The 11,362-nt window shown below is 56.5% G+C and overlaps 1 long non-coding RNA gene across 4 annotated transcripts; it reads left to right on the top strand.

The window, feature by feature from the left end:
- Positions 1-255: 255 nt before the first annotated feature.
- On the top strand, positions 256-7,411 carry LOC113624070 (uncharacterized). 4 transcript variants are annotated; one of them, XR_003434195.1, is made up of 4 exons: positions 256-1,010; positions 1,455-1,581; positions 2,461-2,530; positions 2,864-7,411. It is a non-coding gene; the product is annotated as an uncharacterized LOC113624070 (long non-coding RNA). The 4 variants fall into 4 exon arrangements; XR_003434196.1 differs by having other exon boundaries at positions 1,455-2,530; positions 2,864-5,426; positions 6,489-7,411; XR_003434194.1 differs by having other exon boundaries at positions 1,458-2,530.
- The last annotated feature ends 3,951 nt before the right edge of the window (positions 7,412-11,362 follow it).

The following is an 11,362-nucleotide window of genomic DNA, read 5'->3' as shown; positions in this document are numbered from 1 at the left end:
GGGCTGTACGATCTGGAGCTGTATTGGGGTGATTTTCACTGAAAGTAACAAACAATGCTGAGTTTCATGATAAAGTCAGTTCACTGTACTGGTCTCTATTTGAAATATTTCCTAATACAAATTCAAATACAAAAATGAATGCTAAAGGGGAGAGCCATTTCATAGAACGAACAAGGAGACGTAATAGAAGCCTAGGTGTAGCCATTTCAGGACTGGTTGGAGGGGTTCCGGCTATTTCTCTGCAGGTCTCTGGGGCGTTGCCCTCCCTATGTGCTGGCACGAGAGGGCTGCTCTCAGCTGCTGGAGAGAACACGTCCTCACCCGCCCTCTGGGGACAGAAGGGCTTTCCCAACCCTGATTTGGGGCAGAGCCCTGGTGAGAGGTGTCCCATGGGCCTAGGACAGCCCCGCCGGGCTTGGACAGACTGATGGAAGCTGGGCTGAGCTCCAAGGCCAGGCTTTGCCCGCTTGGCTCCGAGAAGCTACGGGAAGTACTGGTCCTGCTGTTCCCATAGTGGTGAATACGCTCGAGCTTGGCCACTCCTGGGTGCCCAAAGCTGCTCTCCCACCCGGGACCTGGGGAGAGTGACCGACAGGCTGGTGAGGTGCTTGGCCCATTTGTTGATCCCACAAGCCACCTATCCGACTCCACGCTGGTGCCAAGGAGAGGCAGAAGCCAGACAGACCCCGGCCGGGGATCACAGTCTAGTGGAGAAAGAAGCTCAGCAATGAGCCAGACCCAAGGCAGTCATGGGAGGAGAGGCCCCGAGGGCGCTGGTAACCAGGAGGGAGGTCTGTCCAGGGAGGGCCCTGGAGGGCTTCTCAGAGGAAGTGGCCTTGGCCTTGGGCACCTTATCCACCTGTTACCTTTGGCTACTATTCCCCTGCTTGGAGGTTCCCCGACTCTAGTGTGCGTGACCGTCCCTGGGGCATTCTGGGCACCAGCCCCAGGGATTCAGATCCAGGAAGTCTGCGTGGGCCCAGGACTCTGCAGGCTTAACTCGCTTAAAGGTGAGTCAGGTGCAAGTGGGCTTTGAGTCAGGTCTTCTGAGTCTTTCTGCACAGTCCCGGCTGCTGCAGAGGCCTGGGGGAGGGTGTCAGAGCCCTGAGGCCCACGGGGTGGTCCCGGTCACAGAGAAACAGCCCGGGGGGGGGGCGGGGTACTCGTGGAGGGAGAAGAGGTCTGGTGTCCATCCTTAGTGGAGAAGCACATCACCCTTGATGACGTGGAGACCTCAGCCCCTGGTGATGGCGAGGGCAGGGAGGGAGTGTAATGTGGGGACAGTCCCCTCAAAGGCCTTGCGAGGTTTCCAGGGTGGCCACCACATTCTGCTCCCTAGGGAGGAGGGCTGAGGGGTCCCTTCCAGGTCAACTTCCAGGATTTTCCTACCAGTGGCTTCATCACACTCTGATCTCGAAGGCTCTAACCGAGCATCTGGCATCCCACATTCCAAGCAGGGTGACGATGCTGGCGACAGCTGCAGGGCTGGGTGCAGGACATAAGCCCCCCGGGCGTGAGGCCCCAGAGAGCAGGCCCGACACCACGATTCCCAGCACCTCTTCTGCGGACGCTGCTCTTCAGGTGTGGTTGTCCCGGTGGGGAAATTCAGAGCCTCTCAGCGCTGGGCCACGGGCACCGCGGGTCACTGGCCACAGGGAGAGGAAGGCAAGGAGACAGAGTCAGAGCAGGGGGCTATGTGGGTTGGGTGGCCAGATAAAATAGAGGACATCCAGTTCAATCTGAATTTCAGATAAACACCAAATAATTTTTTTGTATGTGTCCCAAGTGATGCTGGATTCTGTGTTTTTATTTGCTATATCTGGCAACCGTATGTGCAGGTCCCAGCCAGAGCATCTATTGATCACCTTTGATATGCCAAGTACTCTGCTGAGTAGACAGTTTCTGCTCTTCGTTCTATTAATAGATATTGGTTGGGCACCTGTTACACGCCAGGACAGTTCTAGTGGGAGATAGGGATTCCGCAATGAGCAAAACAGACATAAACCCTGCCCCCTTAGCACTCGCATTTGAGGGAGGGGACAGAAAGTACATAAACAAATAACAATATAATGTCAGGTGATAAAAGGGCTAAGTAGAAAATAAAGCAGGCTAAGGGGGGTGGGGTGGGCTTTGTTGCTAACCTATGTGGGGTGGAAGGAGGTCCTCTGAGTAGAGACAGGCCGGAGGTGAGCACATCTGGGAGAGGCACTGCCGCAGAAGGAACAGCATGTGCAAAGGCCCTGAGGAGGCCGTGCTGGGAGAGTTCGAGGCACAGAGAGCCTGGAGCCGCGCAAACAGGGGTCGGGTGTTAGGGGTGAAGTCCAAGCAGGGGCCGAGCCTGGCAGGCCGTGTTGGCCACGGCAGGGAGTTTGGTCTGAGCAAGATGAGAGCCGCCAGAGGGTTTCAAGCAAAGGAGCGACAGGACCTGCCTTGCCTGTTCAGCCTGTGCACCCTTTACAGGTGGCCAGATGAGGGTTCAGCGCTGCCAGGGAGCTGCCTGCCCTCCCTCCTCGCTGAGCTCCAGAAGCCAGTAAAGGTCAGGGACTTGGGGGCAGTGCCTGTTGGCAGTGGGAAGAAAGGGTTGTCAGAAAGCTGCTTGCTCTGAGTGAGAGGTGTCACTGTCCCCGTGCCAAGGAAAGGGGGCGGGGCACCTCCGTTACCGCTCCAAGGACTGGGCCCTGTCCCCACCGACAGCAGCCTCGGGCTCCAGAAGGACTAGCGCCGTTTCTCCCACACTTGTGACCAGGTGCTGGTTGAGGAGCCCCAGCAGCTTCCAGACGCAGGAAGGGGCTGGACAGGTGGTTTTCTTCTTCCTTTGTTTTCTCACCCACTTTTTCCCCCATTCCTCCCCCCGCTCCCACAGATGTTCACTGAGGGCCTGGCAGGGTCTAAGCACTCTGCCCCGATGGCGCACAAGTGATGACATGCTGTGACTGTAGCTACGAGGCGATGGACAGGGTGGGGTGAGGGAGCAGTTGGGTGTGTCAGGTGGGGTCGGTCGGGGAAGCCCTCCTGAGAAGGTGGCGTCTAGAACAGGGAAAGAGAGGGCTGCGGGGAGCGCCCGGCATCTGTACCGCAAGTCCCGGGAAGAGGCGGTCCTGACACCCCCACCTGCCCTCCGGTGGCCACCCCGGCCTGAAGGGAGCCTGCTTCCTCCCTCCCTGGTGCCAGCCTGCATTTTGAACCCCCTGGAAAGCCTCTGCTTTCTGGGCCCCTTCCCGGCTCAGCCGGGCCTTAGCAGAGCCCCTGAGGCCTGATGAGCACTTGGCTGGAGCCTCCCCGGGCAGGGGGCCGCTGTCCCGGCAGGGTGGGGCGTGGGCTCAGAGTGGCCTCTGGACACACCACGCCCCCCGTCCCGGCCATGCCGACTCTGCAGCCGGCCTCCAGGATGGCTTTCCTCTCTCTTAACGGGCAGGGGCGCTGCCAACTGCAATGGATGAGTTACAGCCATGCTGCGGGGAGCCGGGCATCCACCAGCCACCTGCCAACAGCCCTAACACCAGCTGGGCTGCGGCGCCGATCAGACCCAGGAGGAGAGTGGGGAACTGTCCGGTTTTTCTTGAAAAATTCTCCAGCAGGGAGCTGTTTGCTGGGCTGTGTGTGCATGTGTGGTACGTGTGTGTGTGCACGGTGATGTGTGTGTGTGCACGATGAGGTGTGTTGTGTGATGTGTGTGTGGCGTGTACGTGTGTGGTGTGTGTGTGCGGTGTGTGTGTGTGCACGATGTGGTGTGTTGTGTGCTGTGTGTGTGGTGTGTACGTGTGTGGCGTGCACCTGCGGGTGGGAGTTTTGCCTGTGTGCCCATGTAGTCCTGCGGCGCCCGGGGTGGGGAATGAGGTTCTGTGCTGGTGGAACAAGCCAGGGACTCCCCCTGGGTGCTGCAGGTTCTGTGCCCTTGCTCCCGACCTCTGTCCTTGACACCCTCATGTTCATCACGGCCACCCCAGCAGGAGACAGCCAGGTCATACCTGGTATCTGCCCTGTCCCCCTGTCCCTGAGGCCGATCCTGCAGCCACTTCTACTCTCTCGGATGTCTCCCCACCCTGGGCGGCAGGAGAAATGGAGGTGGCAGCATGGAGGCCACTGCCTGGAAGGGCTCCCAGGTCAGGGGTTCGGGGGCTCTTTGGAGCGGACCCCCTGAGTCTCCTCTCCCCTGAAGCCTGAGCGGATGTGGGCTGGGAACGTTAGCTGAGTTCTGAGAGATATATGACGGGGCTGCTTGGTTGGGCAGAGAATGCCGTTCTCTGACACATGGCAGCCCCTCCCGAGTGCTGGCTGGCTCAGGGCTCTGCGAATCGTCTCTTGTGGTCCCCTGGTCACCCTGGACACAGACGCTGGCGTGTAACCTTCGTCTGCTGACAGGGAAACAGAGGCTCAGGGAAGGTAGGTGGAGGTGGGGTGGCTGAGGGAACTGGCCCTTCCCTCTTGTCACGGCTTCAGAACTGAGATTCCTGCTCAGCGGACCATCACCCACTGTGCACCTGGCACCAAGGCCTCGTTACTGTTAGCCCACTTCATGGATGAGAAAACTGAGGCTGAGGAAACTAAGGAATCTCTTCCGGTGACCACGCTAGGAAGCAGAATGTAGCCCGGGGCTGTCTGACTCTCAGTCTGGCCCCCTTCAAGGTCCTCTGGTCCAGGTGCTCGTGGGAGGATGGATTGTGTCGGGATGGGTGGAGGCTGATGGGGTGGGAGAGGCCCACAGCTGTGTGGGCTCTGCCAGGTAAGTGCCGGGAGGAGCGGGTGTTCCAGGGCACCCAGGCCCTGTTGGGGTGTGCAGGGGACGGTGGGATGAGTCAGAGATGTCACTAGAAAGGATAAATTCTTCTGCATACGGTGCCACCTTGTTTTGCTTCTAAGGAAAAAGAAGTAACCTTCACCCTAGCCAGGTGAGCACGTTTCTTGGGAATTAGTGACAGAGCTGGCCACAGCCCCGCAGCAGGAGGCCACACCATGGTTACACACAGGAGTTCAGAAGCACCTGTCAGCACCCCCATCACCGGACCAGAGCCCACATTCCCTCTGTAAAGCTGGCCCTACCCTGGTAGAGGAGACTCCCCCATCAGCCTCTGGGTTCCAGGAGAGGCACATGGCTCTCAAGGCAGCTGGGCTGGAGCCGGGGCCTGGTGAAGACGCAGAGGTGGCCCTTCCCGCTCCTCAGACAGGTCCTTGCCCCTGTACCCCATCCTAGGGGATCTGCTGTCCTCGCCCCTGCAGGGTTTGCCCCATCACTCCATGCCGTGGCTGGGACCACAGGGCAGCTCCCAGGTGTGGGGCAAGGTTGCCATGGCGACCCGCGTCATGGGCCAGCACTCTGAGCTCCGCTGACAGCTTGCCGGGCGGCGCCTCCGGAGCCCGATCACAGAGATGTGCTTTGTGGCAGCTCGACGTTCAGCCCGTTCTCCCCAAACGTGGCTCTCCAAGGGGTGAGCACACGGTGGGTTCCAAGGCGAGGAGCCCTTGGGGACCCGCCAGCCTTGGGCCGTTACCAGGAAGTGAACGGCAGGAAGGTGGTCTGATCTGCGGTGTCTCCCGGCGTGGGCTCTGCACGCCCGGCGCTCACTCTCCTCCGCGCCCACACCCCTAACCGCCAAGGCAGCAAGCTCCCAGGCTCTGAAGCTAGGCTCCCCTCACGCTGTCGTTCCAAAGGCCCCAAGTGGAAACATGTTCTTCCTAGAAGATGTTTTATGATCACGTGTAGCATTTGACAAGGGATGGACTGAGCCAGGCTGTGGGCTGGGCAGTGACTGATTCTGTAGCTGGGGTACGTAAATGTGCTGGAGTCTGCAATGGACACGTCATCACAGGCCCAGATCCGCAAAGCCAAGGGCAGACCTGTTTGACTCCATCTGCTGGCTGAGCTAGAACTCCCTGAGCCCTGAGCGTTATGTCACCACCCGCATCATCTCCTCCATCCCTCCCCGCGCTCCCCACCCCATGGTCCTCGCCAACACTTCTGCCACCTTCCACTTCTTATTCCTTATTTGCTGGGTCCTGCCTTGCACCCTCCCATCAGCAAACACATCTTATCAGGTGTGGCCGAAGCAAAAAAAAAAAAAAAAGCACAACAGTGAAAAGATATGGCCAGTGACACACAATACAACTTAGCCTTACCGGATGCACACCGCATGGGGACCTCATGGAGTGACAACAGAGAGGGAAGGACGGTGAAACGAGCCTGGCTACCCAAGTTCTGAAGGAGGCAGTGGGGGAGGGTCACAGAAGGGAGGGCAGAATTCTGCTGCAGACCCTTTCAGTGGCCACCCTGTTCTCACCCCCTCTGGGTCTTCCCACTGCTTCCCAGAGTCCCTCACGATGTTTCTGTGCTGAGCCAGGGCCCCCAGACACCCAGCCAATAATAGCTTCTTAGAAGCTTGTGTCGGGTGCACGCTGGTGTAATGGACTCACAGAACGTCACAGCCTGCGGGGGATATCCGGAATATTCCCCCCAGAGTACAAAGATGGATCTTACTTTCCTCTGTGTCTAGGAAGATGGCGACCCTCTTGCTACCTGGGGCTGATTCTCTGCAAACCAGGAAGGACTGATATGTGGTCAGGGAGGTTTTGTCTGCTCTTCTGGAAACGAGGGAGGCTCCGTCCAACGGGATGACTACAGTTGCTGCCCCTACGGTTTCGTCATCACAGTGAGTGAGTTCATAGTTTGCAGGGAGGGGAAGCAGTTTAGTCTCTGCTGAAAGCGGAATTGGCCGGGCTGTACTCGGAGCTCTCTTGGCATCAAAACCAGAACTTACGAAGAACCAAACCAAAACAAAACAGAACTTACATTCCTGGTGCACGAGCACAGGCGGCTGGGAACAAGTCATGTTCACACTTGTGAGAAGCGTGTTCCCGCCACCTCCCTCGGCACTTTGAACTCCCCCCTGGCTCCCCTCCAGCGTGCAGGGCTGCCGTTTCCTCTGGCACCCACTCCCACCTCACGCTCTGTCAAAATGCTTTCAAGAAACGTGAGGACGAAATGTAACTAACATGTACCTTCGTGTGAAAAAGGACAGCAGAGGTCTGAGCAGGCCCTGGGAGAGGCAACTGCACAGGAAGAGAGGAAGAGCCTGGACTGGGAGATTCACACTTCTGTCGAGGCCTCACCCTCCTCCTGGGGCCGCCACCACCATGCTGGCCTCGGGGAACCACTTTGACTTTTAGCTTCTCTGAGCTGGGAAGTAGGCATCAGTAGCCTTGGTTTCCTTATGAGGGATACCTACCTCTCCATCCCCGAAACCGCCTTCCAGGAACAGGAGGAGATCAGGTCACGACCGTTAACAGAAAGGAGTTTTGCAGACTGCAACTCAGGCCACATTGTTATGTATCTGTGTGAGTCTGTTAGATCAGATGGTATTAAATTTAACTAAATGGCATTTATGTATTCATGCAATAAATATTTGTTGAGTGTCTACTATATCGATATATGTATGTGTCACGGGCTGACCAAAGCAACAACCATCCTGGTTTGCCCAGGACTGAGGGATTCAGCGGGACTCAAAACTTTTAATGCTCAAACTGGGACAGTCCCACGCAAACTGGGACCGTGGGTCCCTCTGGACAAGGTAGAGGTCTCCGTCCTAATGGAGGGGAAAGGTGAGCAGGAAGAAAGTAACACTGACCACCACCACCAGAAAAGTAACCCTGGCCACCACCACCAGTTCTAACCTTCAGGGTGATGGTAGTAGGAGGTGGGGTCTTTGGGAGGTGCTTAGGTCATGAAGGTGGAGTCCTCGTGAATGGGGTTAGTGCCCAGAGAGATCCCTTCCTCCATGTGAGGTTACAGAGCTGTGAGAAATAAATTTCTGTTGTCTATAAGCCACTGGTCTACAGTATCTCTGTTATAGCAGCACGAACAGACTAAGACACACGGCCAAACCCAAAGGATTCATGTGATGGGAGAAACCACGAAGTCACATGGCAAAAGCATGAATGTAGGTGGGTAGGGTTGGGGCCACTCATGCACTGACCATGTGGACACAGCCATCCCACGGTGATGGGTCAGGTCTAGGTGACAAACCCATCCCAGGGCCAGGGAGAGGTTCAGACACTCTGACAGACACACCCCAGAACTAACTGCAATATCAGGAAAACGGGCACCTCCCCAGTTGGAAAAGGGTGCTGGGCAGACAAAATCCCACAGACATCCTCTACAGACAGGAAGGCAACTAATGGCTCCCGTGGCACAAAGGCCACCAAGGGGCGTGAACACGGGCTGTGGAGCTCAGAGGAGACAGTGCAGCCTGGAGTGGCCAGGAAAGGCCTTTCTGGAGCGAGGCACACACACTGAGCCCCGAGTGTGCGCGGAGGGGCATTTCAGGCAGAGGGAACCACTGTCCGCAAGCGTGAGGCAGACCTCTGCTCAGGGAGGTGAGTGGCTGCAGCCCAGCCTTGGGGGTGTGGTGAGGCAATGAGGCAGGAGACAGACAGGAGAGGCAGGCAGCCCGCAGATCACAGAGGGGCCTCAGGCCAGGGGGAGGGGTCTGGAGTTTGTCCCAAAGGCAATGGAAATCCCTCATGGGCTTTAAGGAGGGGCGTGACGTGGTCCCCCCAGCAGATGGGCAGGTGGCACTGATAGCAACATGGGGAAAAGTGGGAGTGGGGGCTCTCGTGTCAAAACTGGAGACCGTTGGGGATGGAGTCACTGAGGCTGGAACTAGTAAAAAGAGGACACACAGAGAGTAAATCAGGAGACATCTAGCACTTTGAAAGGATAAGGATTGGTTTCTCTCTGATCGGAGATGAGGCAGAGGGAGTGTTCAGAAGGAAGCCAGGTGCCCAGATAAGGAAAGTCAGCTCACACATCTCAGCAGCTCAGCACAGCAGAGCTTACATCCTGCTCAAGTAGGGCTTCAATCTGGGTGTCATAGGCAGCTAGCTGCAAGCAGAGACTTAGGGATCCAGGCTTCTTCCCTCTTGTAGAGCCACCCTGTACGACACATGGCTCCCCAGGGTCACCCCGGGGGTTGCCCTGCCCTCTACCCACTAGAAGAAAAAGGAGGGAGAGGAGGGGGAGGGTTTTATGGGCCAGGACTAGAAGATCCATAGATCACTTCCACCCAAGTTCCCCGGGCTCCGTCTCCATCGCATGTCCACACCTAGCTGCAAGGGAGCCTGGGAAACACAGTCCAAACTGTGTGTCCAGGAAGAAGAGGCAACAGACTTGGTTTTTGGCCTGTCCCACACCAGGTTTGGGGCTTGGGGGAACCCAGGCAGGGAAGACTGGGGGGGCAGGAAATGTGTGAAGGGATGGTCTGGGTGGTCTTAGGGACATCTCAGCTTGTGTCTACGTGGATGCATTGGCGAGAGTTGAAGCCATTAGTGGTACAAGGAGCAGAGGTGACAAACCTGGGGAAGACCTCTCAGGAGGCTCTGAACAGAGGAGAGACTTTGTACAGTAGTCTGAGATTTCAAGTCCAGAGAATGTGACCTTTATTCTGGGGACAGTGGGGAACGATGGCAGATCTTTAAGTGGAGGGGTGACCTACGCAGAACCGTTTCTTCATAGAAGATAACGTTTGTAGGTTTCAGGGATTAAGACACGGATGCTTGTGGGGTCCTGGGCCACACAAAAGCCTGACAGGCTCAGAAGAGCCGGGGTTGCCCCTAATCCCACCACCCCCTGCACATACACACACTAGAGGTGCTGGCCTTGCCCAGGACTCGGCCCTCTGGGCTTTCAGGGCCTTCCTCACTTGGTCACCTCCTCTGGAGGAAGAATTCAGCTCAGATTTGCCGAGAATCCCTGAACATTCTAGCTGCCTCAGCTACAAGTACCCAGTGGGCTCCATTTGAAGAAAACCCAGGATAGAAAACCCCACGTGTGTCAGCGCCCTTGCCACTATTCCTGGTCCAGATGAAACAGTCGCTGGGCAACTAAGTCACCTTGCAGATCCTTTCAATACACGTCTCCTGGTGCATTTGAAATATTCAGTTCCAAAAACCCTTATTAGGTGCCAAGCGCTGTGTTGGGCACCAAGCTGGGGCCCCGGAGACCGCACGCATGAGAAGAACTCCCCAGTGACTCTGAGAAGGCGGGGCTGCATCCAGGGCAGGGAGGGGCCCGTTCAGCGCTACCCGAGGGCACTCGCCTGGCGGAGGACACCCCTGCACGTCCCCGGAGCCATCAGCTTCCTGACTTGCCTAAACTCAGCAGGATTTCCAAACAACACCTCTGTGTGGAGCGAGGCTCCCTGCCTGCTGGCACCATCAGCTTATCTCTAGAGGCTGGAGGAGCTGCCAGAAGAGAGCTCCCCTCTGTGTTGGGTTACACCCTGGCTTTGCCCTTCAACAGCTGCCCTGCGTGAACCAATCCCTCTGCTGCCTCTGCCCTCCATCTGCTCCCGGGAATGGGTCTGTGGGAACTAAAGTTTCCCTAGCTGTCGGGGCGGAACCTGGCAGCCTCCTTTCTCCTACGTCTGAGAGGAGGCTCGGTGCCAGGACCTGAGCTCTAAGGATGGAAAAGATACTCCGCCTCCCTCCAGATGCCCCCAGCCAGGTGGGAAGGCAGACTCCTAGACACTTAGTGCAGCAGCTTGGTCCCCGGACAGAACACACACCCTGGAGGGGCGGTGGGGGCAGAGGCGTCCTGGGCAGGCGGTGAAGCCAGGCTGGGGCCGGACGGCTCCTGCTGCCGGTGTGCACACTGGCCAGATCAGGACTCCACCTCCACCTCTGCCCCAGTGCCCACCTCAGCCTGGGCTCCGTTTACGTGCCAGCTAAGTGTGCCAGCCCTTGTGCTGAGAGTAGTCTGCAGAGTCTCCTGCCAATGATTATTATAATACATGCCCCTGATTCAAAGAGGCCACCTGTTAAAAGATGTACCTGCAATTGCAAAAGAGCATGAGGGGAGGGGATAGACCAGATGCAATGACAAGATTCATTAGAATTTCACACATATTATCATGTGTGTGTGGCTGGGGGTTGGGGGGCAGCTTAGAATCAAGGAGATGTAGTGAATGAAGATGACGCATGAGGCAAACCGTACCTCAGAGTGTGCAGTGCAGCGGTTCTCAAAGTGTGATCCAAGGGCACCCCAGGGGTTCCCCAAGACCTTTTCAAAGGATCTGCAGATCAAAACTATTTCCGTAATAATAGTAAGACATTATTTGCTTTCATTGTTCTAGTTCGCTTCTGAAGGTACAGCAGAGTTTTCCAGATGTGGGCACTATTATAATAAATGCAGAAGCAGGTATGCAAATCCTCGATCAAGCCAGACGTTAAAGATATTTGCAAACAATGTAAAAGAATGCCTGCCACTCTTCTCACTAAATTTGCTTTATTTTAGAAAATATAGGGGTTTTTTTCATGTAAAATGTTATGATGTAAAGGACTTATTATTTTTAAGTGAATTAATAAAAATATC

This window comes from Aethalodelphis obliquidens, unplaced genomic scaffold, assembly GCF_003676395.1.
Source record: "Aethalodelphis obliquidens isolate GAN/ISIS:26980383/991018 unplaced genomic scaffold, ASM367639v1 scaffold12, whole genome shotgun sequence".
Classification (NCBI taxonomy): domain Eukaryota; kingdom Metazoa; phylum Chordata; class Mammalia; order Artiodactyla; family Delphinidae; genus Aethalodelphis; species Aethalodelphis obliquidens.
Note: the sequence above shows the minus strand (reverse complement) of the source record. Positions and strands in the feature narration are given on the sequence as shown.